Source organism: Epinephelus lanceolatus, chromosome 6 (assembly GCF_041903045.1).
Source record: "Epinephelus lanceolatus isolate andai-2023 chromosome 6, ASM4190304v1, whole genome shotgun sequence".
Taxonomy (NCBI): Eukaryota; Metazoa; Chordata; class Actinopteri; order Perciformes; family Serranidae; genus Epinephelus; species Epinephelus lanceolatus.
This window is the reverse complement of record NC_135739.1, coordinates 4,397,187-4,424,170: the sequence shown is the minus strand read 5'-3', so window position 1 is coordinate 4,424,170 and position 26,984 is coordinate 4,397,187. Positions and strand designations below refer to the sequence as shown.

Genomic DNA, 26,984 nt, shown 5'->3' with positions numbered 1-26,984 from the left:
AGCACCCCTAAAATTTGAGAGATTTTTTAAAAAACTTTTTTTCTTTACTTTTTTTACCATACAGTACTTGGTTGCAATGTAATGTCTCCCTGTCTATAACATATCGTAACATGGTTTAGATTCCTAAATAAAGATTCACCTCGTCGCTAGATACTCCTGAAAAACTCTGCTGTCTGCGCAAGGCTTTTTGGTCCTTTGAGGCCACTGTCACTTACCCGACGGGAGGGGTGAGTGAGTGAGCGCGAGTGAGTGCTGCAATCTAGAATTTGACCGTTGATGTCACTGTTAATCACCATTTTTACACACTGAGGCTTTAATGTTACATGTTGTGCATTGCATTTCAAATAAAAGTCCAAAAAATAAGTCCAAGGTATATTTTTGGTATTTTTGGTACTCACTATAGGGGGCTGGTTTACTCCAGAAACATACATACTGTTTATGTGTATGTTGAGGAGCTGCTGTATCAAAATGAGTTGTCTTCCCCCAGAAATTAGGGTTACGATATGTTTCTTTTATGATTCCAATCCATTCCTCTTTTGCTGTGGCTCAGCATTTAAATAACCTTTATCAGATTTGATGGTTTAGTCACAGACTTTACCAAGAAGTGTTTTTCTTTCACAAATGTGGGAATGAAATTGAGTTAAAATGTACAAAACAGTGAAATTTATCTTGCCTGGCCGGGCAGCTCTCTGGGTGCTCAGCACCCCTAAACCTCTGATCCTAGAATCGCCCCTGGTTAAAACTTCACATTTCTTTATGTTTCCATAACGCTGTGGTTAACGTAGTTGAGTTTAGGTATAAAAGCCACTTGGTTATGGTTAGGAAAAGATCATGTTCTTGCTTTAAATACCTGCTTTTGTGACACTATCCTGGCAGCAAATGCAATGATAGGTTGTTAATGCACAACTGTTGTCTTTTGATCTCGAATAGTGTACTGCAGTTTGGCAGGCGCTTTGGCAGCCATCTTGCTGAGGTGTCACACCATCCACCATCCAACATTTTCTTCTGGCAACTGGGCTGCTTATGGTTTGGTTACACTTTGTCACAGGTGTGGTCTGAACCCAACAGCAGCACCAAAGACAGAAGGACAGTTTGTAATAGTCTTTAATAAAACCACTTGCCAAACACAGAGTGAGCAGGCTGGGGAAAAAACAAGAGTCGATTTGTTGGCTCAGAACCTTCCAAGACACAAATTTAGTCCACACCACTTTGTGTGGCACACCGAATCAGCTGGATGCATACCAATGACGTGCAGTTAAAACATGTGCAGCTGTACCTTGAGAGAGCTGACGGGAGGGGATGTCAGAGGAGCATAGGGTTCGATACCAGGTGAACACACAACGGAAGCCAACCAGTGAGGAGCCGGCTGTAGGCAGGTCAGAACTGGTGGGGAGTCGAGGAACCAGCCACAGGAAACATGCGAACAGAAACCAGGAATGTAGAAGCAGAGTTCTCAGTCGAGGACAGAAGGCTGAGTGGTTTACTGGGGAGCAGACGAAGAAGGTGAGTCAGAGACAGGCGAGGTTGGCAACGAGGAGGCAGTCTGGGAATAAAAGCAGGAAAGTCTTGCATGGGTATGACAAAGAACAATCTGGCAAGGAGAGTCTGTGAAGCTGGAGTCTTTATACTGGCAGGAGGTAATGATCCACAGGTGAGGTGGATGTGGTGGACCAGCAGGAGTGGGAAATTTGTGGACAGGTGATAAGCTGGCGGGTAGGTGTGGTGGATTAAATGGTAAATGGCCTGTATTTATATCGTACTTTTCTAGACCACTAAAAGCACTTTACAACCCAAGCACAATTCACTCATTCACATACACGTTCATACACTGGTGGCCAAGGCTGCCATACAAGTTGACACCTACTCATCAAATAAATGCATTCACACACTGACGGCACATACTGGGGTTCAGTATGCTGCACTAGAATGCAGACTGCACGTGCCAGGGATCGAACTTTCTGATTGGTAGATGACCTCTCTATCTCCTGAGCCTCAACCGCCCCAAGATTCTACATAGTAGTCATCTCCCTAAACTCTCCACTGGTCCCAGAAAAAGTTTTCAATTTAATGGCATTACGGAGAGCAGAATATCTGAAAAATAATCCAATCCTCTTGTATCCATTTGTGGGCTCATGGAAATCCAAACACAACTATTTTCGCTATTGCTAAATTAAGCATTTTTGGATTTTTCTCCTGTGAAGGAATTTGTTATGAGCATGCATGCAAAGGAAATGCTTTGTTTAGCTAAAATAGTTGTGTGACAACACTGACATTGCTATTGAGGCTGTACTAAATCCATGTTTTCTCAATATTACCCCACATCATAGTTAGTTTTTACTTTGCTCAACTCAACTCTTAAAATAACAGGTGTGCTATGCATCAATGTGGATTTAAAATGATGGTAGATTCAGGCGGATATGTTGGTCTCTAGTGATTGGTTAGGGAAAATTGAATCCCGCTCCCCCACGGAAATCAGCTGGAGTGGACACAATGTCAGACTGAAGATGGAAACAGAGTATAATGAGTTGATGATCCCGTCTGATATCAGGCATCGTAAACATCTGTTGTTTGGGGGCACTTACTGAAACGACTGATGCTGTCATTGTTTTGTTGTATTCATTTTTTGAGAAGTCTCGCTCCACTGCATATTAGAGGCAAATACTGTACACTTAATTCCACCATGTTTATCTGACAACTGTACTGGTTACATTAAAGAATTAGCGGTTGTTTCCAACCTGGGGGTCAGTTTGCCCCCTAAGTTATGAGAGATAAAACAAGTGGTTGGAAATTATTTTTACTGGAATAGAGAATAATAAAGGACACAAAATTCTGATTATATTTTGGACTCTTCTCAAGTCTTCCCCCCTGCAATGTGAAATACTGCTCACAACTCACATGCAACCTGTGATGAGGGGACACGAGTAAACATCAGTGCTGATTCTGATGAGCTCATAAATCATCATGACATGATAGAGTTTTAACCATTTAGCAACACAATATACTTCAAAATATGTTGGTATAAATATAAAGTTGAGACATTTAAAATATTTAATCACACAAGACACAGAAGGGCGGCACAGTGGTGCAGTGGTAAGCATTGTCGTCTCATAGCAAGAGGGTTCCTGGTTCAAACCCTTCTATGCTGAGTTTGCATGTTCTCCGGCTTCCTCCCACAGTCCAAAGACACTGACTCTAAATTGGCCGTAGGTGGTTGTCTGTCTCTGTGTGTCACACCTGTGATAGCCTGGCGACCTGTCCAAGGTGTACGCCGCCTCTCACCCAATGTCAGCTTTTCCTTACCATAACCAAGTGTTTTTTGTGCCGAAACTTCACCACAGTGTTGCTGACAAATGTAACACATCTGTGGTTTACAGAAGAGTATAATGCAAACATTTTGTCTGGTGATTGGGTTGCTTAACTTCAGGAAGAGTGTATTTTCAGAGAAACGGAACATGGGAGCATTTCTTTTTTGGAATAACAGGCCTTCGAAGCAATGGGATTTTGGCCGAGTAGGACAGTTTTTGGACTAACAGGGATTTGGAATTATGGGCTGTTGGAACAATGGGCAGTCCCTGTTTGTAGTCTTTATGCTAAGCTAAGCTAACTGGCTGTAGCTTCATGTTTAACATGGTATTGACTGCGATTTCCCACATGTTAAACTTTAAAGTACACTGCTCAAAAAAGGGGGACACTTCAATCACACATCAGATCCTGATGAATGAAGTCAGTGGAAACCAACATCATCAACCCCTGAGGGCTGGATTTAAAATCATACCAAAAATCAATGTAAAAAAAAATAAATCACAGGCTGATCCAACAGGCTGAGGCAACTCGTGATGTGACTCAGTTTTCAGTACAGCTGATTTAAGTCGATGACTCTAACAGTATTTTTTAGTTTTGATCACACACCTGCGAATGCAAAAGTGCTTTACAACTTTCAGTCTGGCAAATGATGATAAATAAGATGAAAGAAGAGTTTGCAGTGGTCTCTGCCACACAGAGGGAGGCAGAGCGAGCAGGGAATACAAGTCCACTTCTCCAGCTGTAGTTTTTACCTAACATATTTCTTTAACCACAAAGTTACCTTTGAAGTACAGCAGGAAGCTTACAGGAAACATTCCCACTACTTGCAGAAAAACGTACAACACAGGGTTCCAGAGATCACGGGGTTCGTTTACAGAAATGATTTTACCATTGCGAAATACTCCTACTGATAAGGAATGTATCTGCCACAGAGAAAGTTGACAGATATGTGATTAATTGTGAAAGACTGGCACCTGGCAGCTCACTTTTCTAGAGGTCTGCAGTTAGAAAGAGTCTGAAGATAAAGGCAGAAAAGAAGGCGACACAAGAGACCTGGCAGTGAACTCTGCATCCTGAGTTAAACTGTCAAGTCTTTTATTTTAACAACAGGAAAGCAACATGAGAGTGGGAGAGAGTTTGACCCACAGAGAGAGGGAACAGTCAGCAGTTTGTGTTAAGTATCAATGGAGAGTCTCTGTCTTTTCCACTCCCTCTCAGAACCCCCGAGGGCCGTGGATATGCTCTGTCTACACACCCCCGTTCTTCCTCTGAAGCTGGAGAACTTTTAAAAGTCAGAGTTGACTTTGAAGTCACAGAGTCACACAGAAATGTTTACACATTGTTTTAATCCCGATTGTTTCATGCTCAGCAGTATAACTGGGTAAGGTCTGGGTAACAGCTCCCAACAGTCCTGCTGACTTTTGTCACGCCATGAATTTTACAGGCACTTCTTTTTCTTTTGTTTCACAAGACAAATCTGTTATGCAGGACAACTTAGTCACAATTAAAGGAATACTTCACCGACAAAATGACCATTTGTATATAACTCACCCCATGTAACCTTGAATTTGTGAAGAAAACTTGTGTTTTTTTTTTTTTTGCATGACTCCACGGTGAACTACGAATCCAAAAACGCTTTACATTTTTGATGAATTTAAGTAAAAGAGGACTGCACTTCACGACCGCAGAACTATATCAGAACATCTGTTTACATACTCTCACACAACTCGTGCTGTATCATCCAAGTCTTATTTATCCAGTCACATGTTCAGTTCTGCCCAAACACATGCATTTTAAATAAAACCTCACTATTAAAAACACTTTTGCGTACAAGTAGGGCACCTGAACAAGCACATATGTTCAAACTCTTCTCATGCACTCATGCGCTACTCACCCGTGCTTGAGAATGTTTTTACGGAAGTGTATAAAATAGTAAGATTTTAGTGAAAATGGATGTGTTTTGGAAGTAGTAAGCGTACGACTGGATAAATAAAACTTGGAATACACTCACAGACTGTATAAAATAATGGATGTAGCAACCATGACATCACACACTGGCTTGTAGACTTTTAAAAAAGCCTCAAGTTTGGCCTTTCCCCTCTGCCCCATGTACAGTGGTCATTAATGCTGAAATTAGTTATAGAGACCACAGTCGGTTTTTGTACCAGGTTGGAAACACATTTATTTCAGCTGTGAAGTTTAACATGGGGCTCTATGGGGATTTACTTCCCTCTGGAGCCAGCCTCAAGTGGCCATCTGATGAAGTGCATTTTTTTTAAAAATACTTTTATTGCAATAAATTCATGTTTCATTGACAGCTACATTCCAGTCAGTATTTGCATATTATTGCAAAACTGCAATTTTTGACACTTCTGCATTGGCCTAATTTTTCCGCCCTAGAATTTGCCGCTTGATTATACTGCACGAGTTGGGTGAGAGTTTGTAAACAAATGATTTGATATAGTATTGCTGTTGTTAAACGTAGCCCCCTTTGAATTCAGGTCATCAAGAATGTTTCCTGTTTTTGGATTCTGATAGGATAGGATATGATACGATACGATATGATATGTTAGGATAGGAAAGGATAGGATACCATACTATATGATACAACAGGACAGGACAGAATACGATACAATACAATATGATACGATACAATATGATACGATACAATATGATAGGATAGGATAGGATAGGATACCATACGATATGATACAACAGGACAGGACAGGACACGATACGATACAATACGATATGTTAGGATGGGATAGGATAGGATACCATACGATATGATACAACAGGACAGGACGCGATACGATACGATACGATATGTTAGGATAGGATAGGATAGGATAGGAAACCATACTATATGATACAACAGGACAGGACACGATACGATACGATACGATACTATACGATACAATATGTTAGGATAGGATACCATACGATGTGATACGATTTTTTAGGATAGGATAGGAAAGGATAGGATACCATACGATATGACATGACACAACATGACATGGTACGGTACGGTACGGTAGGATACGATAGGATAGGATACGATAGGATCCACTACAATATGATACCATACAATACGCTATGTTAGGATAGGATAGTATACAGTACAATACTTTGGGATAGCGTAGGATAGGATGCGATATATGCGATGCGATGCGATGCAATGCGATACGATACTATAGGTTAGGATACAATACTTTACTGTCATAGGGAAATTTGTCTTGGACTCATGGGCTGCACAGGTACTACTGCCTTACAATAATAGTCCAGAAGAAATGAAAAGCATTTCTACTACTGTACGAGTTGTGTGAGAGTTCGTGAGAGTTTTTAGTTTCTAGTTTTATATATGTTTATAGTTTTGCTGTTGTTAAACACGGCCCCCTTTGACTTCAGTTCGTAGAGAATGTTTCCTGTTTTGGATCCTTCCTACATTGCTGAGACATGTGAGAAAAACAAAGTTCTCTTCACAAATTCAACGTGACAGAGGGTAAGTAACTGATAGTCAAATGGTCATTTTGTGAGTGAAGTATTCCTTTAAAGACTTCAATGAAAGAATCCACAGCTGTAACCAACAGTGTGACACGCTGCCTTCCTGAAATCGCTATGAGTCGCAGTCTATTGATACAATAATTGCTGTATACCAGTAGGACGTACAGTATTTCCTCTCATACACAACACTGTGTCTGTTGACGGTTACGTAATGAGCAGCTTGTTCTATAGGCTGGTCTCAACAGTAGCCGCTGTGTTATTCCTTTTTGGGGTTACACTAGGGTTGACTTTCAAACCCAGAGAAGCACATTCATACCACAGGATGTTTACGGTGTGTGTGTGAACTGTGCAGCAATCTATATGTGAAATTCAACTGACTTAGACGCTATTCACTACCTCTTAGTCATGTGATGCAGTGGGCCTGTTTGTCCTGTCTGAGAGAGAGCAGCATGATGAGGTCATTTCTGGAAGGAGAGGGTTAACGTGGCCTAAACCTGGGATAAACTGTACTCCTCAAATCACTCAACAAATGTGTTCACCACACACATGGATGCAGAGTCACACTCCTTTCGTCCATCTCCTCACTGAAACATGTGCACAAAGGTGGATACACTCAAAATGCTCCACATGCTCAGCTCACACTCACGTATAGTCCTGTGAGGCAGCAGGATAAGGCCTCTGCAGGTCTAAAGCCTTTGCTGCTTTTCTTGGCACTGGACACAGCAAAGCCTTCAGGGGGATATGCAGCAGCTCAGTGGTCAAATACAGCCGGCCCTGCCCCTCAGCACCAAACAACAAGAAATAAACACTTTTTAATCTATCGTCATCTCACAAATGCTGAGAAAAAACAGACACGGCGCTAATGTACGGTGGAGTATCGAGAGGAAGGATGCTGCACAGTGATTGCACAAGGCCACCCAAACTGTCCGGCCTGCAAGCCCTTGTCTGTTGGCAGAGGCTAGTCCCGGTCCCGTTAGCATAACTCTGTTTGACACATAACCGCTTGATGGTAGGAAACATATGGACAGTAGGACAATAGACAGTGGCAAAAGACTCGGAGAGAAACGTGAAACTCCTCTGCTGCAGGAGGCACCGAGTCACCCTTCCTCTGTTTCCTCTTTGTGTGTTTTACTCCCCCTTCCTCTTATGTAGCCTATAAGTATTCTCTGTACTGCGTCCGCTTGTTTTTTATTTTCTCATTACTGCCCGAACCCTTTCTTCTATGTAATGTTTTCAACATCTACTCTCTTTGCCCACCTGTCTTATATTTTGCTTTGCAGTGTTATCCCCATCTTTCTCTCCTTTAACAGCACCTCTGTCTTCTGTCATGTCTGCTGTGCATGGCGCTGTGTATTTATGACTAAGGTTGTTTAAGTTTATCTGGGGAGGCCAGATGTCTGAGAGCGTCAGAGCATCAGTTTACTGTCAGGACCTTCTCTTCCCTGAGCATCTGCAAACCACAGAATGTGTGTGTATTATGTTTCCCTTATTAGTGCTGTCAGATGTGTGTGTGTGTGTGTGTGTTATATTCTTAGGCTTGCAGTTGACTGTGGTTAACTGTGTTGATCCCTGAATAAGGCCTGCATACATGACTGCTATGTGTCTGTGTGTGCATGCATGTACAGTGAGATTAAGTACTGCTACAGCCGATATGTAAAGGCTATATTTAGTTTCTGGCTCAGCAACACTGTTGCAGCCCTTTTGATTTTTATCAGTATTACAGTGTGCGCAGTGTTGTGGCACGTGGCAGTAGTTCAGTCATTAATTGTGATAATATTTTGAACATAAATTGCAGTTTATTTTTAGCCATGTTAGCAGCATGCCTCTATAAATGGCAGTGACGTTCTGGTCTGTTTGATCCAGACTGTAACAACTAAAAAACTGCTGAACATGCACCATGAAATTTTGTGCAGACAATTATGGACAAAAGAGGATGACTCCCGCTGACTCTGATGATTCTTCTAGTGCCATATGCAGGTTCAAATTTCAATTTGTCAGATACTTTGATTAATGACCAAATGCCTGCAAAACTAAAGCCCTGTTTCCACCAAATGCTTTCAGTATGTAGTCTCTATATACAGACTCTACATTCAGTGAATGTAGAGTCTGTAGGCAAAGCCTGAAGATTTTGCCTCCAGAAGAAGAGCGGAAGAGCCCTGGTTTCCGGTTGTAGGGTGTTTGTAGTCCACGTGATATTGACCAATCAAGTTTGAGCCAGCTGCAGTTGTTGCCAGGTTAAACGGTCCGTGCGGTGAACTAACGAGGCGGAACATAATTGGCGTCACTGCAAACTCTGAATCCATCACAATGGTTCAGCATATTTACTTATATATAAACGGAAGTTGGAAACGGAAATGCGCCTCCTCCGCCCAAATCAAACTGGAATGCCAAAAAATTGGGGGTCTGCCCCCAGAGGCTGTATCGCCGTCTGCCGGAAGTCAGACGCCAAATACAGCCGATGGGTTCCAAGAATGTTCGGTATGGTACCTTTGGGACCAAAAGTAACCCTTCAGACATGATACCTGGAAGCTAACGCTTCCATGGCAAACAGTCCTCTTAAATGTGGGCGGGGTTGTTGTCACTCACTGCTCCGTCCAGCACTTCCTCATAGATGGAAGTCTGCACCTTGTTTATCGTCCACAGAACGAGGTTGCATGCCCACATTTTCAGAACAAAATAGAACAGGCTGCAGTGAGAGTCTCTCTCCATGGGATATTTAAAAATAGCAGCTTTGTGCATTTAGTCCTTCTCAGGCAAGCTCAGGGGTTTAGTGTTGCTGTAGCCCACAGGAACGACCCTCTGCTACGCTCTTTTTTCTTCTCCGAGTGCAGATTTGAATATATGCAGTTCACATAACCCAGCCAAAATTAATTCATAATTACATATATAAAAAAATAATATACATAAACCAGAGATGGGACCAAGTCACACATGTGTAAGTCTCAAGTAAGTCTCAAGTCTTAAAGTTATAGTTGGTAATCCTGTTCAGAAACACTTTTTGTTATACTGGGTAAAATGGTCCTTCCATCCTGAGAGTAGTCAATACATAATGTGTTCAGAAAAAAGAATGAAAAAAATCAGACCTCTGTGGCAGCTGCAGGCCTGTAAAAACTCTGACCAATCCCTGCCATTTGGTGCGAATGGAAAGAACCAATCAGATGCCTTCATGTCTCGTATTGCCTGAGCCCCCCTCCGTCCCTCCCTCCCTCCTCCCTGCATGTACTCATCACATGTCACCGTTGCCGGAAATATTCAGCACACTCCTCAGCAGAAATACCGAGTTAGCAGGAGTTTGCTGAACAATGGCAGAGAAAATGCAGCCAAAAGCATCACTTCTAGTGTTACTTGTAATGGCTCACCCCACTAAACAGGCTGAGAAAAGAAAGTCAGAGGCAGAATAGACTTTGGATAAAGCGAGAGGACAAACCAGACATCAACAGCAGTCCAGCTTTTGAACGGTGGAGACAACTGAGGGAGCTGAAGGGCCTGAAAGGTGATGCAGAGGTTGCTGTCTTTCTGTTGGACAGGTAATTATTTGTTTGCTTTGGGGGATTTGCTATTTTACTCGGCTCTCCGCTGCTCTGCTGACTTCTACTGCTGTGCAGGATGCGTGTCCACACATGTCTGGGCTCGTGGCTGTGGACGGAGCACTGACGGGAGGGGGAGCAGGGGGCGGAGCTTAGAGGAGGTGCCGCTTTCAAATCTTGCTAGCTATCCAACATTACCAACTATAGCTTTAACCTTCAAGTCTCAAGTAAGTCCCAAGCAGACGTTGGGCTAGACTTTTTTTGTCGCCGGTCATTTTGACCGACAGGGTCATAAAAATCCGGTCATAATCTATTTTTACCGGTCATTTTAATTTTCGTTTTTAAATGATAATAAAGATATTCAAAGACATTTAGTTTTCATTCGTTCGTTTTTAATAAATCCAACAAGCAAGTTATAAAGTGTGCATTAATAAGGACATGAACGAAAAGATGAACAGACATCCTCACACCCGTGCCATTAGGCTTCGCCCTGGACACACTGGACGGCACTAACACGTCACTAACGCATCTGGTGTGTCCAGGGCGTTATGTAGTTTTGCCTGTAGGCTCGGTGACACGAAATTAAAATTGTAATGAAGTGATTATGGTATTGAAAAATGTGTTCGGTTATGCACTGTTTTGTTATTCTAAATTACAAACACGGTATTTTCTCCTCACGTTCCTCAGTGTGTGCTGTTGTTATTTTATTTTGAAAATTGGCCGGATTCTCTTGTCTTTTCTGTGTCTGACTTCCTGTTTGGTACGATCCGCTCTATCCAGCTTGACAGAAGCGCTCGCGCCTCCCGTGAAAAAGAGACCAGACGCCGAACTGAAGCGCTGCCTCCGCAGGCGCTCTGCTCTGCTCAGCGGCCTGTGTGGACAGTCAGATAGGTTAACATGGGCGCCGACTGAAAACTGCCTCCGCTGCTGGGTGCTGCGCTTCGGTTTCGTGTCCGGTGTGTCCAGGGCGTTATGTCAACAACGCTACATGAAGCAGATGAATGACTTTTTCTCTGCAGTGTGAAAACAGCAGCCACTTAAACCACTGACTGTGCACTCCGCCGCCAAGTGGGCAGGGGTGGTAATTGCAACCAGTCAAAATGACCGACGGCCTTCAGATTTTCCGGTCATTGTTGCAAAAAAACGGTCAATGACCGAGAATATCCGGTTAACGCGACCTCTGGTCCCAAGTCATTTTTTCTTGGGCAAATCAAGTCAAGTCAAGTGAAGTCACAGGTTATGTCAAGTCAAGTCAAGTCAAGTCAAGTCACCTTATTATTGTAATTTTACCTGCAGAATCTGATCTTAATAAAGTGAAAAGACAAGATATAAGTAACTGTCAGTAAACATTGACTTCATCGCTGCAATGTTTACTTTGCAGGAACGACCCCCATGCATGCGCGCACACACACACACACACACACACACACACACACACACACACTAACCAAGGCAGCGGCCAAAATCACCCATTTAGCTAATTTAACCCTGTGTTGCTCGTTCATAAAACGTACAGCTGGTCTTGTAATGAACTGGTCGGAATGTTCGCTCACGTTTTCTGGGCTTAATGTTAGCAAATAAATTAAAAAACAAGTTCCACCAAAATGACTCACCCCATCCCCGTATCGTATCAAGCTAACGTTAGCTAACTCCCGACTAACCAGATAATATTAGCTAATTGACAAGCACTTACTGGGCAGAATGGCTCTTCAAATGACAAACAAAGTTTGAAGTTGTCGTCTGGCTGTCTGAGATGTTTATGCCGCATGTCTTGCACTGTGCAGTTCGTCTTTTGCCGTAATAATGGTAATTCCGAAAGCCGAAGACGATGACTCTCGGTACCCCTCCCGCTGACATGTTGATGCCTATCTGATATAAGAGGGCTTGTTTCTCCAATAAACACGTAAGGTACGTAGAGAGGGCATGACTGATTGACAGGGTAGTGATCCAATCATGACAATGCCATTCTCAGCCTGCGCTCCTACCGGATAATCGACATTATTTTTTAAATTAATTTATTAATTTTATATTCTAACCGAAATCATGATGTGAATAACACTCAAGTCATTCAAGTCATCGTGTCTCAAGTCAAGTCAAGTCCCGAGTCTTTAACTTCCAAGTCTGAGTCAAGTCTCAAGTCTTTTATTTTTGTCAAGTCAAGTCACAAGTCATAAGTCATCAAAACAGCAACTTGAGTCGACTCGAGTCCAAGTCACAATGACTCGAGTCCCCATCTCTGACATAAACGCTTGAAGATCCACTCATTACTAAAAGTGTGTGTCATATAAAAACTAAAGTGATGGTCAAAGTTGTCACAGTGAAATTTAAGGTGTGCTGATGGATTCACGTCATCAACTCATGCATTGAGTAACATTACAAGTTAACGTTCCACCTTAAAAGTTGCCGGCAGTCGGCCCAGTGAATGAAGTTATTTTTTCTCAGACTCCAGCTGCTGTGAGAGGCAGCAAAACAATTTTTTATATTATAGTTACAGTTTATACTAATAAGACTCTCCACAATAGCAGAGTGACTATTGACTCCTCTACTGACCAATCAGACTGCAGTGTTCACAGCTCCACTTGTCTCCTCCAGATCTGTGTGCTAGGTACCCCAACAGAGGGGGGACCAAACATGGGGACGTACAGAATGGTTCCATTGGTACCATCCACAACTTTTCACAGTGGAAACTCAAAAAAAGCGTACCGAACTGTACTGAACTGCTTGGTTGAAACGGGCTTATGTGTAAAGTAAAAAACCATCAATGCAGCGTGAAGCTAATTAGCATTAGCAGCACTAGCAGCAGTAAAATAGGTCAGACTTGTATATCTGGGTGTCTGCAAAAACAATGTTTCCATTTCTCTAAATACTGTGGTTGCAGTTCAAGTGGCTTAAATCTACTTTTGAGCTCTTGTTAAAATTCAAATCGAGTTCCTTTTATAATTAACTGCAGCCCAAACACATCCTGTGTCATGCAGCAACACGTCAAAACATGGATGGAAAATTCAGTGAGGACTTCAAGGTTATTCTGTGGAGCTTAGACCTAAAGTGATTACGGCTGTTATTTACTGTATAATTGACTATATAGAGTAAGATTCATATTTCCAGTGCAATAAAATTCATCAACCATTAGGAACCCATACGTAGACCCACTTTTTTGAGATGTGGCGCCCGCTCTGACCTCACACACTCCCCCGTCAAACAGTATATGTGTTAACAGATGCTCGCTGTTAAAACAATAAAGTGATTAATAGAAATGCAACAAGACATGAAAGCAGCTTCCACAACCCATCGTTCACTTCCCCCTCTTTATCTGTCCATGGAGATCCTGCAGATCAGAAGCTACACAGACAGCTAAGTGATTGAGTTCTGAGGCACTGACTTCACTGGCAACAGGTTACTTGGCATGCACGAACAGACCAAACACAGACCCTCGACACAGACTCATTCAGCTGAAGGAAGCCTTTGAAGTGCTCGCAGTGGTTTGTAAATTGATGAAAACTTTAATGGCAGCAACGAAGCCAGCAAAGAGCAAAACAAATGTGTGATTCATCTTCAAGGGCCCTGGAGTAATTGCTTCAGAATGCTTTGACCTTGAGCCAGTAAACTCAGGTTGAACAGCTATAAAAGAGGCAAGGTTGTTGTGGAACAAACAAACAAGTGTGCGGGAAACATATGTCCCTTGATCATTTCTCAGTGATTCTGACTGTAACATGTACCTCTGCATATGAAAAATCTAAGTGCACGTTATGGATGCACAGAAAATATTGCATTTTTTAATATTCAAATTCCTTTAAGTTTGTTGGTGTGTGCTGTAATTCAGTGAGTGTGAGGCTGCAGCTCTTTAATGACTAACAGGCCAGTGTAGCTCGTGGCCATCGAGAAAATGTTTATTTTGATGGATAAGCCAAGAGCGGACAGCTGGTTTGAGTTGGGAACAATACTGGAGATTCAGCCTGCATATGGTTTTGATTTCAGCCCTCCCTCCTCCTCCGATTCTCAATCCCCTTTCTCCATCACCCCCCCGCTCCTCTCTCCACAGGCCACTACTGCCTGTATCTTCATTTCCTGGGAATCCTGCTATCCTTCTTATCCCTCACCTCACGATCACTCTTTTTTTTGGGTTCTGTCACCCTTCCTTACTCCCCTACAAGCCCCTGATGATTGTAGCTGATAAAGTAATGAATGAGTCATAGGAGTGCATCATGTTTTATTGTTAAAGATTAATAGAACTGAAAAAGTTGGGTAATCCCTGAATTATTGGCCCCTCTGGTCTAGTGTGCACTCGCTGGGAGAGCAGAGGTGCTTACTGGCCTCTGTAGCATATCAATCCTGGGTTTATCTGTATGGAAGCTAATGATACAGGGAAGAAAAAGTACCACTGCACTTATGAAGACTTTGCACTCATTATAGCCCTGTTTCCACTGAGCAGTTCAGTTCAGTTTGGTATGCTTTTTTTTCCTGTTTCCACTGTGAAAAGTTGTGGATGGTACCAATAAAACTGTTCCTGACTGTCCCCATGTCTGGTCCCCCCTCTGTTGGGGTACCTAGCACACAGATCTGGTACTAAAAGGTGGAGCTGTGAACACTGCAGTCTGATTGGTCAGTAGAGGACGGTCACTCTGCTCAGGGCTGAGTTGTGTCTGGTTTTGAAGCTCATGTAACCACTGTTCATACTGTGGAGAGTTTCATTAGTAAACTGTAACTATAAAATGAAAGGATGTTTTGCTGCCTCTCACAGCAGCTGGAGTCTGAGAAAAGATAACTTCATTCACTGGGCCGACTGCCGGTGACTTTTAAGGTGGAACGTTAACTTGTAATGTTACTCAATGCATGAGTTGATGACGTGAATCCATCAGCACACCTTAAATTTCACTGTGACAACTCTGACCGTTCCATTAGTTTTTCTTCTTTCTTCAATTGTTTCAAAATTTATATTAATTTGGGCCAGGTTATGTGTGTCTAATCATCACTCGGAGAAAAAAAAAAAAGCGCTGTTGAGCGTCGTTCCTGTGGGCTACAGCAACACTAAACCCCTGAGCTTGCCTGAGAAGGACTAAATGCACAAACCCGCTGTTTTCAAATATCCCATGGAGAGAGACTCTCACTGCAGCCTGTTTTATTTTGTTCTGAAAATGCTGGTGTGCAGCCTCGTTCTGTGGACGATAACACACCATATAAAACGCCCAGATTTAAGAGTACTGTTTGCAGCAGAAACGCTAGGGTCTAGATACCATGTCTGAAGGGTTACTGTTGGTTCCAAAGGTACCATACCAAAAGTGTTTGGTGGAAACGGGGCTTAAGAATAGCTCGTATCTTCTCACGCTGCTGTGTTTGATTGTGTGCAAACTGCAACAAGAGGACATATGTCAGCCAGATGAGAGAGGTGGATGTGCGCCTGCAAGCATGAGTGTGTATGTGCACATATGCATCGGACAGCCACGTTATCAATCTTGTTCTATGGATCTTTTGCCACAGTTGTGGTGACTGCTGGGTGCCCGGTCAGCTCAAACCTCTCCTGTTTCACCCTGCAGCCTGCGGTGGAGCTCCTCTCACTCTGTGGTGTGTCTGTGGTCAGTGGCCTCCACACACAGGATCTACTAAAGTGGTGTTTTTTTCCCTCAGTTTCCTGTTTCAGACCTACAGTACATACACACGGGCACAAACATCGAAACACAAGCCCACATGCGGACATGCATGCAGGCAGTCACATATGGGATGTGAGGAAATTTGGTGCTGTGGTGAGCCCATTACTTTTATGAAACAGCGTATATCAGACATTGTGGCGGTGGCGGGGCATTTCCCTGGCACTGCAGCATTCTCACTGATGGAAGTCCTCCAAGATTTTCACCCTTCTTATGTTGTTTTTGCATTTTTAGGCTCCAGCCAGTGTTGTCTGTCCGTCAGTTGGGCGGTCAGTCGCTTCACCACTTTGGTACAGACTCAAAAAACCTCAAAACAATTGCAGAAAATTCCTATGAGACTTTGTACAGATGTTTATGGAGTCATGAGCATGAATCCTTGGTGATCTGACTGTTCTTCCGGCACCACCAGCAGGTTGATATGTTTGCGGTTTTGAGGGACATGTCTCAAAAACGATTGACCATGAAATACTAGTCAATCACATATTCCACAGTGGTTCGTTTGTGGTGGGAACATGATCCAATCTGGATCCGACCCAATTACAAAGCGCACTGTGCAATTGGGATGGATGATACTAAACTTTTTAAAATCAACGTACCAATATGCTGCGTGGAACTTTCTTGTCACATGTCATGCATGTTGCTGTAATTCTACCTAATTTTTTTTTTTTTTTTTACCTTTGACGAGGGCCGCCCCTTGAAAGTTAGAGATTTGAATCATTAGTCGGAGAACACTCAGTCGACCGAGACTGCCTCGAGTGGATTTCTTTTTTTTTGCTAGTCAGTGTGCAGTGCAGCGTACTTTTGAGCATGTTTTGGGTTATCTTGATCTTAACACTACGCTTTGATACAGACAGCTGTGGACAAACTTTCCATCGTAGGCTCTGAGATAACTTTATCTTCTCTCTTCTGCTGAGAAGCTCACAGATACTTAATACTACACAGTCTCTTGCTTTTCTTTGTTATCTAGTATCGGCAAAAAAGGTTGTTGCACATTTCCTATCCGTCGCTAGCACAGTTAGCTTGTTTACTATATTACATGAATGCCGCTGTCACACTTAACGTCCTGCTGGGCCCCGTTCAATCTTAAAAACTTTATATGAAAAAAAAAAGGAATCGTTGAATATTTGTATTAAATGGTCAAATCTGATTTGACTGTCATAATTGTGAGTCAGGTGCAGCCCTACCTTTGACCACCAAAATCCAATTAGTTTATGTGCGCTGAGTCAAAGTGGACGTCCGTGCCAAATTTTAGGAAATTCCCTCAAGGCATTCTTCAAATAATGCAATTCACAGGACGGTGACAGACGCGAGGTCACCATGACTTTGACCTTTGATCTTTGAGCACCATAATGTAATAATTTTATGGTTAAGTCCAAGTGGATGTTCGTGCCAAATTTGAAGAAATTCCCTCATGGTGTTCTTGAGATATCACAAGAATGGGATGCGGACAGAAATAATTGAATAACATGAAATCATTTTGCCCCCAGCCAAAGCTGTTGCTGGTGTGGAGGCATTATATTAAAAAATATAAAATATTATTGGAATTTAAATCCTGTGATATTATTTATCTGTAGAACTGAAGAAAGCATGCTCTTTAATGTGTGTGTAGATTGTGTTCTTACCGAGGAACAAACCCCAGATAGGAAAACATTGGTGAATGTCAGAAATTTCTTCTCAAGACTGATTAGTGTACGAGGCCAATTGAGTTGTTTCTTCTCACCTGTCAAAGAGGAGTCTCACCAGGCGGCCATTACGTTTGTAAAGGATCACGCTATGTCCTTCCTCATTCTGTACAAACTCTCCACCAACCAGCAGGAGTCACTAACACAGCAACATGGAAGCCACCCTCGGCAGGCTGGTTACAGATCTTCTGCCCAGAAAGCTGGTGGGATCCATAATTGCGCAACACTGAGGTCTGCCATTAAAGTTTGTGTTGACTGATACTTTCTGACAGTTACATGTTGAGCAGAAAAAACTCTGGCAACTTTGCCCCGTAATCTTCTACACAGACTCGTATGTGTGTGTGTGACTGTAAACACGGTGCTGAAGGTTCGACTCAACCGTACTGTTACCTTGGGGATTAGAGCATTAAGTTTCATTGGAGCCATATTTGTGTCCTGAAATGATTGTTTGAATGTTTTGAATTAAATTACATTTTGGGTCAGAGTCATGATAGAGTGAAGTCAGACAAACAGCCCCTGGGTCCACACTACACACACACACACACACACACACACACGAATGAAGTGTAAAAAAAATAAAAGTAAAGTATGTCATGTTGCTCAATCTGTGTTGAATTAGGTGAGCATTCATTACTGAATCAAGAGTCAAAATGAGAGCGAGTAGGTTTGGAGAGGGAAGAAAATGTGGAGGGAGAGGAGTGAGTACACCTCTGGTAATGGCGGTGGTCTATTTCGTGACAACTTATTATTTAACAGAAAAAAATACAACATCATCCCCTCCAGAATTTGTTTATTTTCTTGGCGATGTCTTGAAACTTTTGCTGCGCCAACTTCAATACTTTGTCCCAGCTAAGATAGCACTCGCACAAACACGTGCATGCACACACACACACATATTCTTTCTTTAAACACATGACTAAGTCTATTAATAATCAATCAGATGGCGGTTTGATTCGGCCTCTCTCAGTGCGCAAACAAACAAGAGTTTGATTCTGATTGGATCCAGATCCCATGTGGATCTCATTCCTCTGACAAATATCTTCCAATAATGTTTCCCATTCTGTGGCTTTCATTACAATACTGAGCAAGATATCAAAGTGCAGTTGAATAAAACAGAACATCTGTGAAACATGCGCAGCGCCCTCCACAACATACATGATGAGAAAAAAGCAATAAAATATTAAAGATGGCTCCTTTGAACAGCTTTTGACCATCATCACAGCTGACACATCATCCATTCCTGAATAAACACGATAAAATGAATGTAAACGTTCTGTTAATTGTTCCCTTATTCCACATTATACAACTCAGCTATTTATGTTTACGTGTTTATCTGCGTCCTGAGTGCTAATGTGTTTATGTGTTAGCTGAGGCACGAGTGTTCAATTAAGCCTCTTAGTTGTTCACCTATAAAATGAATGCATGCCTGGCCTCTATATGGAGATCACACACGATGTAGGCAGCAGTAAAATACCAGCTAAATTAATTCCACTGGAATTATTTACAATCTAAATTCTCTCCTTCTTAAAACTGTTCACATTTACTACATAACCACTGTTTTTCCGCCTGTTTGCTTGTATAAATGTGTTTTTTTTTCCCAGACATCTGCATGTATACAAACATGTGCATCTTATATTGCATTTGTTTGTTAAAAGTGATAAAATACCAAAGAATTTATTGGGACATCTCATGAAATTTGACATTTTGGATGAGAGTCCTATACCACTCGTGTCCGCACTCCGGCTCATAACCCTCCGTAAAACCACAAGTTGTTTTAATACTTAAAGAGACATTTCCCCCCAAAATAAGAAAAACATATTCTCATGTGCCCAGTTCAGACCAAAAATTCATGACGAGACAAGTTGAAACAGGCAACTACTTCCAATGCAACTAGATGAGATGGTGTATCATCTCTATGCAACAACTCTCTGTACTGCTGTTCTGTTTTCCATCTTTTCAGGCTTATTTTGTGTCTGAATGTAATTTGTAGCTTCTTATAATATGAATAAGGATCATGACAGTGAGATACTGGCTGCAGTTGCATTTGTAAAAGTCATTAAAATGACAAGAAACATAAACAAAACGAGCATCAGATGGACTGTAATCATATCATAATCAATACACTGCAATAATACAAATAACAGCTGCCAATTAATCAGTTAGTGAGAATGTGTGTGTGTGTGTGTGTGTGTGTGTAGAGGGTGTTAGCATGTACAGCGACACTGGCACACCATGAGGATGGGCGCAGAAGGCTCGGCAGCGACGGAGCACCTGCTGCAACTAGCAAACACGCCACCTGTGGTCATTTTGACTTGATCAGCGGACTTCACTACACGCTGACTGGCTGTAGAAACAGGCGACATGCTTTACAGTACATCCTAAAACCAGCTGCTGGTGATTTGGCCAGCGGAGTTGCAGGTGACACTAGCATCAGAGGAGCTCAGACAGACAGTTCACATTGCTGCAACTTTTCTTCCCAACGTTCTAAAATGGTTTGGTCTTGTCGCGAGTCTTTGGTCTGAACTGGGCTTTACCTGTAGTGCTATCTATCAATCTAGATGTTTTGCCGTGAGCTGCTGAGTGCTGGAGATATACGGCGTAAAGATGTTTGCCTTCTCTCTAATATAAGGGAACTAGATGGCAGGAGGAAGTGTGCATCTACTCATGGACAGGAGGTTCATGCTCAGGACAGCGCAAGATGTCAAATAGCAGCAATAATTTTATAACTAATAGTTTCATACTGCAAGCTCTCTTGAGTTAGCTAACGTTACAGCTCAGCCAAGGAGGGTGGAATTAATGTTTTATTCTTGTGCTGTCACAAGCTTGAACCTCTCATCCATGAGTAGATGCACGTTTCCTTCTGTGCAGTGATGCAACTGTCCAGTGCCGTTAGTATACAAAGGAAGGAAAAGAAGAGAAAGATGGAGGATGCTATGAATTCACCCCCTTTTGTCAAATTCTTAAATCATTTTATTTGTGACGTCAATGAAGCAAGTAGCGCAAACTAATGATAAGTAATAATCAAGCAAGTCAGCATTCACCAACTCTAATAATATAATGCTGGTAGCGAAACATTTAGTTCAACCTGCTAGCTTGCAGGCTGTATCCCCCAAAATAATTGGAATTCATTCCATTACTGTTGTCTGCTTTCATTTTTTGTTTCTTTACAATGAAGTAATAACTAATAGTAGTACGAGCGAACCTGCTGTTCATTGACTGTAGAGGAGTGGATGCAAAAAATAACCATTCTTTTACCCGACGAGCCCCCTGCTAACCATATCACTGCACAGAGGGAAGTGTGCATCTACTGCTAGCTCACCTAGCACCACGAGCTAGCAAACATTACAATTCAGCTAGCGGGGATGCCATCAATGTTTACATCTCGTGCTGTCACAAGCTCAAGCCTCTCGTCCATGAGTAGATGCACACGTCCTTCTGTGAAGTGATACGCTTGGTAGGTGTAGTAAAGAAAATAATTCCTGCATGAAACTGCTCACAACAAGGTCTGTGGATTATCCTGAGTGACCACGCCATGATTTATGAGTTTGGCAGCTCACACCCAAACAATCTAAACTGATAAATAGCACTACAGATAAGAGGAAAAATATGTGTTTTAATTTGGGAGTGAACTGTCACTTTAGACATTTTTGTTCAGATTTCTAAAAACATGTTAATTTGTGAGCTTCAGAGGTGCTGGTAGGCAGTATTTTGTTACCCTGGACAGTACCAGGCTAGCTGTTTCCCTTTGTCTTCAGTCTTTGTGCTAAGCTAAGCTAACTACAAAGCTGGCTGTAGTTTCATATTCAGCGTTCTGCTGATATTCTTCTTTCATTTTTGTTTTCGCTTCGAAATATTTTTCTGAGACAAGAACATTGACACTGTGGCCTCCACCTCGCCAGTGATCTTTAAGCCATTGCTCTGCTTTCAATCAGGCAAGCTCTTCACTGCATGGATCGCTTACTCTCTGTCCGACCCTCTCTGTTTTGTTCTCCACTCATCACTTTTGCCCTTTTGTCTCGGTCTCTGCTGTGTGTGTTGGGAAAGTTGAGCTGAACAGTAACAGGACAGAACGTTCCTGATAGTCCTGCCAGCTCTCATACAGGCCTCGCAGCTCTCTGTGGGGCCACAGTTTGTGATTTGTGAACCAAAGTGTCCTTTTATTACTTTATGTATGCATGTACCCAGGTTTTTTTTTCATTACTGAGGTGCACTATCTGTGATTGTGTGAGTGCTGAACATTCCTAACGTGGCTAAAGCTAAAACACTGCCCAAATCATTCTGAGCCTTTTCTTCAGCCTGTATAAATCAGTGGGTGGGGTTTATTGCTCCAGGGCAAGTATGTTCAGGTGCCAGTGGTCAATCACAGTAACATACTCTAAATTGAAAACTTAAAACATTACAGTGATTATTTAAATGCTCAGGGATTCGTGGTAGTCATTTGGGCCGTCCACACCCATTAAAAAGGCCAGATGATATTTTGAAAAATGTTGCAGTGCTATTTCACCCAGATCGAGTGGCTTTCTTGGAATCCAGGGTAAAGTGAACTTATCCAAAACACTCCATTCATCTATGGCTATTTGTTGGACGGGGATGCAAGGTTTATATGTGAATGAAAATAAATGTGATGTGAATTACGTTAAAATTCCCACTAACGAGTAAAGCCTAATAAAATAAGTCAGCAAGGGAAGTGAAGTGCGCAGGGAATCAAAAATAAGGACCATATTTGCCCTCGAGGTTGAGTAGGAAACATGAGCAGAGTGTACCAACTCCTAATCTGTCTGTTTGGTAGATGTTCAGGGTTAAATCAAATTTAGTGCCTTTGCTGGGGTCTGGATGAAGAGGCTTTGCTGGGGGCCACCATAGTTAGTTTCATGTTGGGAAAGCAACATATGGAGAGTCTGTTTTCTCAGTGTCGCCTCAAAATAGAAAACACACCCTTGCACTGCAATCTATTAGTTGTTTTTTTGATTATATAGCAGATGAACCTTTCAAAGTCTCTGCCATTCTTGCTCACTGTCTCTTTCTGCCGAACAAACCACAATGTTTGGACAGTTCAGATGAAGCTGTGTTTCAAATCTGTTGGGGGATCAGTGAGAAGATGATGTATCTGAGCTGAGAGTCTTCAGGCTCAGAACGGTCGTAACCCAGTGATGAAAAATAATTCTGTTGAGAGGTAAAGTACGGAGGCAATGAAACACTGTGGCTGTGGGACGCCAAACCCCTCTGGAGAGCTAGTTCCAGAAAGACAGAGTGGAAAGAGAATGAAACAGGACGGGAGTGGTGGATCTGAGGAGTGGTGAAACATTAATTCACATACTGACTATCTAGAGGTTACTTTTCATTTTGTTCTATCACCTGAAAGTACTGCTGGCCTCACACCTAATGACTTTTCAAGGGATTTCAGTGTCACAGAAAAATTTTCAATGTCTGAATAAAATCTTGAGAGTTTGGACGCGCTCCTGTGATCGCGAACGCTTGGTGTAAGGTGGTCATAAAACTCAGTTTGAGCCGTCTTATGTTAGGGTGCTTTTAAACCTAGAGTTCGCTTGCTATTACTAATTTTGTTCCAAAGTTGTATAATTGCCTAGAGTTGGTTCGTGTTCTCACGGCAGCATTTACAAGCGGACCAGATCAAATGCCTTGTGTGAGAAAGCTGCTCTTGATTGGTCAGAATTTCCATGTGGGAAAAATCCAGGAAGTAAAGCATACGTTGAAGAAGAGTACACTTGCAAGATAAATGTGACACTTTCTAATGTCACAATGGCTCTGTCACAGCTGCGGCGCTCCGGAGCCCTCCGCAACAGATACGCAGGACTTCTATTTTTGCCGGACGCCGGAGCACAACGCAGCAATTCAGCATAGAGCAGATCATGCGGGGCAGGAAGTCATGCACAGAAACAAAATAAAACATCCGGTTAATTTTCAAAATAAAATACACAGTGTTCACGGCGGATCATATTTCCCTGCACTACACCTTGAAAACATCATAATGGGCAGAGGCAGGCCTGAAGTCAACAGGTCAGAGGTTTTCAGACGTCATTTCACCCCATTGACACCATGGACGAGGAGATGTTAATCATGGAGGTGCACCGAGATGTCTTCCGGCTACTCCTCTGGTTTTGTGGTTCTGTTTATAGAAACTACATCTTGTTAAATCGCGCAATTATGCGTGAATTCACGAGATCTCGTGGGTCCCCGTGACTCCCGCTGTCCGGCGGAGCTGCACCACTCCACACAGGAAGCGCAGCCGGTGGGTGGTGACGGACGGCGGAGCACGCAGCGGATAACCAGCGCAGCCGTTCTGCAATGGACACGCATCCAGTGGAATTCTGGCGTTAGTTCTCTTGGACTATACGAAAGGAGGAGGACCTGGTGGAGTTGTTGAGTGAACAAGGGTCGGTGTTTAAAGGGATACTTCAGATTTTTTACAAGTGGGTTTGTATGAGATACCTATCCATGGTCAGTGTTTTACCTTCAGTAGAACAAGGTCGGTGTGCCCTGAGGGTGGAGGAGCAGGTGGGAGTACCAACACAGAAGCTCAGCAATGTATCGCTGTGGACGGGGGTTAGCACCAAAATATAAACGGCCACCTAAAAAGAAAAAAAAAAAAAGTCAATATCAGTTTCAGTGCACTTCATTTAGAATATATTCACCTGTATACATTGCTGTCATATAACCCCTCTCCTTTGGTACTACATTTTCTCAACAGTAGAACAAGGGTGGACAGGGGCACTGCTGACACCTGTCCACAACCATATATAGCTTAGCTTCCGTGGTGTTACTCTCATAGATATATATAATCATAGATGACTCTTATCCTCTGATACCCCGAATGAGTTTGGTGGATTAAAAAAATACACTGGACTTCTTGTCGGCATGAGGGTCAGTAAGTACTGTCTGTATTTTCAATCTAAAGTGGCCATTTCCTAACGCTGAGGACAGCTATGAGCTGAAACGTGTCCGTTCGACTGCTGCTGTGCAATTCACTATATTAAAAAGTATATTAAAAAGTATTAGTGAGTGCTATCGGGTTTTTCTGCTTTGCTGTAATTTTTTGGACTGGCACCCAATTACACTTTGAGACTTTTGAGTGAGCACGCCGAGTTTGCTGAAGACTTATCTCCATACACAACAGTACTAGCAAGCCGGCCGTGACCTCCCCAAGATGGCGGTGACGTTGACGCATCGCTGAAACGGGCCAAAGCCGTCAACGAAGTATCTACTGTATATGATATCTATGGTTACTCCTATCTGCTTCTTATAACTGGAAGCATGCTGTCTATATGATTTCATGACTACAGATAAATACGTCATACAGCTCCACTTCAGATCATCTGAACCATCCCTTTAATGTGGCGTCTACCTTGATCCAAAAAGCAGCACTTATTTTAGTGAGAAATCTTAATTATCAGAACTTAATTTTTGCCTCTCATTCCCATCGTCTCCTCCCACGAAAACAGTGCAGCAAACCAATGGAGGGTGGCAGGGAGTTGAGGCAACTAAATCCAAATCAAACCTATACATTTGCACGCATATTGAAAAACTCAATACATACCACTGAGCTCTTTATTTATTCTACTTACTGCTTTATTTTTTGTTGTTGCCCCAGTTTGTGAGGGGCTAACATTTGCTTCTTTTGGTGGCTGCGTCATGCCAACAGTTTCTGTAGCTTTGGGCTGCATGACTGTTCTCTGATCAAAGCCTGCTCCACAGTGATCACACTGGAATGAGTCCCATTCTCAGTCTCCCATGAACCACATAAGCCTGCAGGGGACAATAATCACACACGTGTAAATATTTGAAAAATCAGTAAAGAAAATGGCAAAAAGGATGAAACCTAAAGCATTTGTATAATCCTTGTACAAGTTTAATTTTGACCCCCGTCAGTCTGATTATTTTGTACCTTACTACTTGTTTGCGCAGCCTGGTTGTGTTGTCATTCTTTTAAAATGCCATGAATGAGTATAGCTTTGACAGCACGGTTAATCCAATTTAAATACAGCATACTGGGACTGACAGGAAACAATCAGAGCAAAAACTTAAAGCTTAAACCTTGTGAATTTATAACAGATTGCAAAACAGACAATCGAACTGAGTTTCCACAGGAACATATTGCGAGTCAACAAAAAAAGCAGTGCAATGCTCCCACCCACACGCTGAGACACAGCTCATTTCTGTGTAAACCAAAGCAGATCTTTGTCTTCTCGTTGCACTACAGATGTTGTCAGCTCTAATCAGCTCCACCATGCATCCTGCAGATTGCCCGGCTTAGTCTCGGATGGTACTGTAATTGTGCCAGGTTTGAACCATGACATGACTTTTCTGTCTTTCCCAAGGTTCTCAACTTCTTGGCCTTGAGAGGACCTTCAGCAGAACCTTTCTTTTTTTCAACTTAATGTGAATCAAGCCACCTTCGACTTTTCACCTCTTTACTCTCTGCTGAAATTAGGTCACTCCCACAAAAAGAAAGCTCCTTGAGCCAGCTGACTTTTATCACACACATTTCTACATCCCCTTTGACCGACCAACTCTGGCTTCACACATGACGCCCACAAAAACCTTTTCAAAACTCATTAATTCTCTTTTCTTTATCGCCTTCTGCTGCTCTCTCTATTGCTTTTTTCACGCTTTGTGATCAACAGAGAGAAAGCTCCACTGGAGAAATAAAACATAGATCATAAACCTGCTGAACTTATATTGAGCAAGTGCTGCTCACACCCACAGGGACCATACGAAGATACATGCATGCAAGAAGGCAGAGCCATGTACACACTTAGTGCGCACTCACTCTATTTCGAAACCACTATATTGAAACTTAGAGCCTTTTCAATCCTGAAAGTCACATTTTGTTTTTTACACTGTGTAGGAAGGTCAGAGAACTATACGTGACACACCTACTTCCTGTCCTCATCACCAACGTGACCTGTGTCTCCCCATACTTCAAATTGTATGGTTTGTAGAGAAGGGTAAAGGGCTCGGACATCCGGAGGGAGCTCAGAGTTGAGCCGCTGCTCCTTCACGTCAAAGAGGTCAGTTGAGGTGGTTCGGGCATCAGATCAGGATGCCTTCTGGCCGCCTCCCGTTAGAGGTGATCCTGGCACATACCACTGGTTGGAGGCCCCGGGCAGACCCAGGACACGCTGGGGGGATTACATATTTTTTCTGGCCCAGGAACGCCTCGGGGTCCCTCAGGAGGAGCTGGGAAGCGTTGCTTGGGAGAGGGATGTCTGGAATGCTTCGCTTGGCCTGCTGCCCCTGCAACCCGGCTTTGGATAAGTGGTTGAAAATGGATGGATGGATGGATGGATTGTTAATAGATGGGCTCT

At 42.6% G+C, this 26,984-nt stretch overlaps 1 long non-coding RNA gene across 1 annotated transcript; it reads right to left on the bottom strand.

Annotated features, from left to right (window-relative positions):
• Positions 1 to 1,086: 1,086 nt before the first annotated feature.
• LOC144463650 (uncharacterized) lies at positions 1,087 to 25,431 on the bottom strand. The gene is made up of 3 exons (XR_013491691.1): positions 25,242 to 25,431; positions 24,131 to 24,248; positions 1,087 to 1,483 (listed from the first exon to the last, which is right to left on the bottom strand). It is a non-coding gene; the product is annotated as an uncharacterized LOC144463650 (long non-coding RNA).
• Positions 25,432 to 26,984: the final 1,553 nt, after the last annotated feature.